Genomic DNA, 6809 nt, shown 5'->3' on the forward strand with positions numbered 1-6809 from the left:
ATGATAAAACTAATATTCAATCATCCTTGCAGGAACTTCCTCGAACCAAGACAATAGAGACAGTACACTATTATCATGAAGAGAACAAAGACATCCATGAAGAATGAAGACTACGGATAGATGAGCTAGACGAATAGCGAGAACACAAACCGAGAACACATGATAAACAAAAACTACACCAAAACAAGCCCAATACCTCTCCTAATCAACTTCAGGTTGGCGATAAAGTCTTACTGGATGCCACAGGTCCCCACATTGTCGCTACCACACCAAATGAGGAAATCCCTCTTACGGTACTTAGTATTTTCCCATTCGGTACAGTTTAGGTGAGTCATCCAAAGTTCGGCACTTTTTAGGTAAACAAAACCCGATTAAAACCTTATTTTAAGATTGACAGTAGGAACGAGGAGTATGAACTCCTCAAACGACAATGATAAATCAACGGAGAGGTAAGTCAGGCTTAGACTATAAATAAGCGCTTCTCGGGAGGCAACCCGAGCACTAACATACTTTGATTACTTTATTTTCTATTTTCTAACACTTTGGATCCTTAACTTAATCTTTAAATTGCAAATTTTTTTAGCATACACGGCCAGGCACATAGGCGTGCCGAAATCAGTGGCCAAATAGGGGAAGAGACACGGCTGTGCGATACGGCCGTGTTGAAGCAGGACATGATTTCCCCAAAACACGGGATGTGATAAATCCCCACGGCCATGCGACATGGCTGTGGGTGAACTTGTGTAATGCCACATACCCAAGATCGTCGCCGGAGTCGGACACGAGGTGTTAACGGACTTAATTCATTACTTAAACAGCTCAAATGATTTATTTTTAAAACTTCCAAAGAAGCTGGCAATCTACGTCACAGTCGCTTAAAAATTCATATCTTGAGTTAAGAAACTCTAAATCCAATTTCCTAAATTTTCCCTGAAACTATACTCATATATCTGTCAACTGATTTTTTTCTAGAATTTTTGGTCAGGCCAACTGGTACAGTTTGTTAGTTAAAGTCTCCCCTATTTTAGGGTTTGACTGCTCTGACCTCTGTATATTACGAATCACATATCTCTCTGTATAGAATTTCAATGACTATGAAGTTTATTTCTATTAAAACTATACTCAATAAGGAATCTGTACATATAAATAATGACTTCTAATTATTTTTTTACAATTTATGATGAATTTTTAAAGTCAGAACAAGGGATCCATAAATTGCTCTGGCCCTATTTCACAAAAAATTAAATATCTCATAAAATATATCTCATTTACCTATGTTGTTTCGTCCATTTGAAAATAGACATAATAATATTTTATTTCATAACTTATTTATCATTTAATTCCATTTCTACTATTTTTAGTGATTTTTCAAATTCACGTCACTGCTACTGTCTGATTGTGCTAATTTCACCTTTTCATTAATTTCCATGGAATAACTAGCATTTAGGCATACATAACACCAAACATGTCCTTGATTAGCCATTCCAACAGCTAATCATTATCAAGCATTTACATACCATTTATTAGCCATATCATAAGATCATACACACAAAATGGCTACGATGCTATACATGCCATACTCAAAATGAAACGTCCAGCTATACGAAAATAATCCTCGTGATAGTGTGCGCGGACCTCCGACGTACTTTACGATCCCCGAGTTAACTTAAAAAAACTATAAAAAGAAGGAAAATAAAGGGGGTAAGCATTAAGCTTAGTAAGTTTGCATGCAAATAAATAACAACATTCATAAGAACTTTCTTACTACTTGGCATGATACTACTTAATGCAACTTCATTAATTGTCATAGACATATTTAAAATTTCTTCACTTACTCACTTACTTAAATACTTACTTACTTAATCAAATTTATTAATACATTTTACTTACCTTTTTCCTTATCAAGCATACATGAACATTATGTACTTACCTTTACTCTTCTAGCATGAACTTGTCTTACCTTTTTAGTATAACTCGTCTTACCTTACCTTACCTTGATATTCTCTTTAAATTTTCCCGTTGAACCACTTGGAATACTAAGGATACGCGGGTACCTTACCATTGCTATGAATTTTCATGGTCTTACGTGGTATCCTTTTGAAACTTACCATTGCCATGTCTTGACATGGTCTTATATGGTATCCTTGCCTTATGAATTCACCAATGCCATGCCTTGGCATGGTCTTACATGGGACCTTTGCCTTACAGTAACTTATCAATGCCACGTCTTGACATGGTCTTACATGATTTCCTTGTCTTAGAAACCTTACCAATTGCCATGCCTTGGCATGGTCTCACACAGTATCCTTAAACCCTAATGTCGTAACATTTGTATCCTACACATTCCTAAGGTTCAACCGGGACTTTCTGAAATTACTTCTCTGTCAATTCATGCTTGAGTCTTCTTTGAATAATTTCATAAAATAAATATACACATGCTGGAAATTAACAAAATTAACATAAAATAATAGAATATTGCATTTATTTACCACAAACTTACCTCGAAACAAAATACGATCAACTATATCGATTTAGTCCACTATCTTTTTCTTTCCCCAGTCTAACTCCAGATTTTGTCCTTCTTGATCTATAATAAAAAAAATTAGCTTATTTAATACTCACATTTATTAAAATAGTCCTTGACCCAAACTTTGGCAAAATTACATTTTTACCCCTAAACTTTCACATATTTTCACTTTTACCCCAAGGCTCGTAAATTAAACTTCATCCTATTTTCTTATGTTTTATGACATGCTGATCATTTTTCCCTTCTATGACAACATCAAATTCACACTCTAACATGTACTTATTATGACTATTAGGTATTTTTATCGATTAAGCCCTTTTACTCGTTTTCACTTAAAACCGAGTAGCACAAGTTGTCTAACATAATTTAAAACCTCATATTCTACCATAAAACACCAAAATACACAAATTTCACCTATGGGTATTTTTCCAAATATGAACCCTAGGTTGAATTTTTGGTAGAATAAGCTTAATCAAGTTATCGGGACTCCAAAAACGTAAAGATCATTAAAAACGGGGCTTGGAATCACTTACTATGGAGTTTGAAAGCTTGAAACAAACCCTAGCTATGGAGAACCCTTGAAATTTCGTCCTAATGAAGAAGATGGACAAAAATTGGCTTTTAATTTTGTTTTTAATCCATTTTAATAACTAAATGACCAAAATGCCCTTACTCTAAACTTTCCAAAAATTCCATCCATGTCCAATTTTTGTCCATAGACTTAGAAATTGGTCAAATTCTATTTAAGACCTCCTCAATTAATATTCCAAAGCAATTTCATACTAAAAACTTCTAGAATGCAAGTTTTGCAAATTATTCGATTTAGTCCCTAATCTCAACTTAAGCACTTTATGCATAGAATTTCATCACAAAATTTTCACACAATCATGCAATCATATCACGAACCTCAAAATAATAATAAAATAAAATTTTCTACCTCAAATTTGTGGTTTCACAACCACTGTTCTGTTTAGGCTTTATTTCGGAATGTTACATTTCTCCCCCCTTTAGGGATTTTCGTCCCCGAAAATCTTACCTGTGAAGAGATTTGGGTACTGTTTTAGCATAGCCTCTTCGGGCTCCCATGTAGCCTCGTCTACCCCATGTCTATTCCATAGTACTTTCACAAGTGTAATACTTTTGTTCCTTAATTGCTTTACCTCTCGAGCTAGAATCTTTACCGGTTCTTCACCGTAAGTCATGTCTGGCTAAATCTCAACCTCTGTCTGAGAAATCACATGTGACAGATCTGAATGATAACGACGTAGCATAGACACATGAAATACATTATGAATCTTCTCTAACTCAATCGGCAAAGCTAACCGATATGCAAACGGTCCGACTCTCTCAATCACTTCAAACGGTCCAATAAAACGTGGACTTAATTTGCCTTTCTTGCCAAATCTGAGAACTTTCTTCCACAGGGATACTTTCAAAAACACTTTGTCACCAACTTGATACTCAATCTCTTTTCTCTTCAAATCTGCATACGACTTTTATCTGTCTGAAGCTGCTTTCAAGTAATATCTGATGATTTTTACTTTCTCTTCTGTTTCCTTAACTAGATCAACCCCGTAAATATGATTTTCCTTAAGCTCTGTCCAATACAAAGGTGTGCGAGATTTACGTCCATACAAAGCTTCATAAGGTGCCATCTTCAAACTCGACTGATAACTATTATTGTAGGCAAACTCTACTAATGGTAAATATTTTTCCCAACTGCCTTGAAATTCTAGTACACAACATCTAAGCATATCTTCAAGTACCTGAATAACTCTCTCTGACTGACCATCGGTTTGAGGATGGAAAGCTGTACTAAAACTCAACTTAGTGCCCAAAGCTTCCTATAATTTCTTCCAAAACCGTGAAGTAAATCTTGGATCTTTGTCTGAAATGATCGATAATGGTACCCCGTGTAGTCTGACTATCTCTGAAATATACAATTCAGCAAACTTGTTAAGTGAATAATCCATATGAACTGGAATAAAATGAGCCAACATCGTTAACTTATCAATCACAACCCATATTGTATCTTTCTTTCTTGGTGTCAATGGCAATCATGTCACAAAATCCATAGTAACTCGATCCCATTTCCACTCAGGGACTAGCACAGGCTGCAATAAACCTGAAGGTACCTAATCTTCGGCCTTTACCCGTTGACAGATCAAGCATCTAGAAACAAACTCTGAAATGTCCCTTTTCATTCCTACCCACCAGTACATTTTCTTCAAATCGTTATACATCTTTGTACTACCTGGATGAATAGACAAAGAACTACTATGTGCTTCCTGTAAGATCTTTTGAATAAGGTCATCATTCTTCGATACGCATACCCTGTCTCAGAATATCAAACAACCGTCAGAACTGATCTAAAAATCTGACTCTATATCTGACCCACACTGACCTCTTTTGGCTAACAACTCACTATCATTTTTCTGAGCTTCACAAATTTCTTCAAGAAACATCGGTTTAGCTCTCAACTCAGCTAAGATAAAACCATCATCTGATAAGGCTAAACTAGTGTTCAAAGCTCTTAATGCAAATAAAGATTTCCTACTCAAAGCATCAACAACAACGTTTGCCTTACCTGGGTGATAATCGATCACTAGCTCATAATCTTTAATCAACTCTAACCATCTTCTTTGCCTGAAATTCAAATCTTTTTGAGTCATCAAATATTTCAAACTTTTATGATCAGTGAATATGTGGCACTTCTCACCGTACAAATGATGTCTCCAAATCATCAACAAAAAAACAATGGCACTAGCTCTAAATCATGTGTCGATAGTTCTTCTCATGTGGCTTTAGTCGTCTAGAGGCATAAGCAATTACCTTCCTTCCTCGCATAAGTACACAACAAAGTCCATTCATGGACGCATCATCAAATCACAAACTCCTTACCGGTTCGGTTGTACTAAAGCAGAGCTTTAGTCAACAATGCTTTTAACTTGTCAAAACTCATTGACACTTCTCATCCATTCAAACTTGACATCCTTTCGCAGCAATCTTGTCAGTGGGGTAGCTATCATGGAAAATCCCTCTACAAATCGTCTATAATATCCGGCAAGACCAAGAAAACTTCTAACTTTTGATACATTTCTAGGAGACTTCCAATCAACAACGGCTGAAATCTTGCTCGGATCAACCTTAATACCTTCACCTGAGACAATATGTCCAAGAAAATCAACTTCTCGTAACCAGAACTCACTTTTGCTGAACTTGGCATACAACTGATTATTTCTCAGAATCTGTAAAACTGTTCTCAAATGCTCTGTATGCTCAGTCTCACCATGAGAATAAATCAAGATATCATCAATGAACACAATACAAACTTATCTAAGTACGGTCTGAAAATTCGGTTCATTAAGTCCATAAAAATGGCAGGAGCATTAGTCAAGCCAAATGGCATCACAAGGAACTCATAATGGCCATACCTAGTCCGGAAAGCAGTCTTCAGGACATCTAACTCTTTAACTCACAACTGATAGTATCCGGATCTCAAATCTATCTTGGAGAACATAGTAGCTCCCTTCAATTGATCAAACAGATCATCAATTCTAGGCAATGGATACTTGTTCTTTACTGTTACCTTGTTAAGTTTCCGATAATCTATGCACAATCTCATCGATCCGTCTTTCTTTTCCACAAATAGCACTGGTGCACCCCATGGTGAACTATTGGGTCTTACAAAGCCTTTATCTGTTAATTCCTGCAACTGAGCTTTCAATTCTTTCAATTCCAACAGAGTCATTCTATAAGGAGCAATAGAAATAGACGTGGTAGCTGGAATCAACTCAATACCAAACTCAACTTCTCTAACAGGAGGCAAACCTAGTAGTTCTTCCGGAAATACATCGGGAAACTCACATAGCACAGGAAGTGGTTCAATTTTCAATTTTGGATCTTTAGTGTTTAACACAAAAGCAAGATAAGCTTCATACCCTTTTCTCAAACATTTTTGAGCAGACATAACAGAAATTATGGGAAATGAACTATCTGACTCTTCTGAATTAACCCGAAGAATTTCACCATTTTCACACTTCAACTCAATGAATTTCTTTCCACAATTCACTATCACATCATGTGTAGTCAACCAATCCATACCAAGAATCACATCAAACTCATCAAATGGCAATAGCATGAGATTGGCTGGAAAACAGTAGCCTCTAATCATCAAAGGGCAATTTCTACATACTTTATTTACTAATACATGCTTGCCTAATGGATTCGATACTTTAATCACAAATTCTGTAGATTCTATAGGCATACTTATACTAGGCAT

The sequence above is a fragment of the Gossypium arboreum genome, chromosome 10 (genome assembly GCF_025698485.1).
Source record: "Gossypium arboreum isolate Shixiya-1 chromosome 10, ASM2569848v2, whole genome shotgun sequence".
Taxonomy (NCBI): domain Eukaryota; kingdom Viridiplantae; phylum Streptophyta; class Magnoliopsida; order Malvales; family Malvaceae; genus Gossypium; species Gossypium arboreum.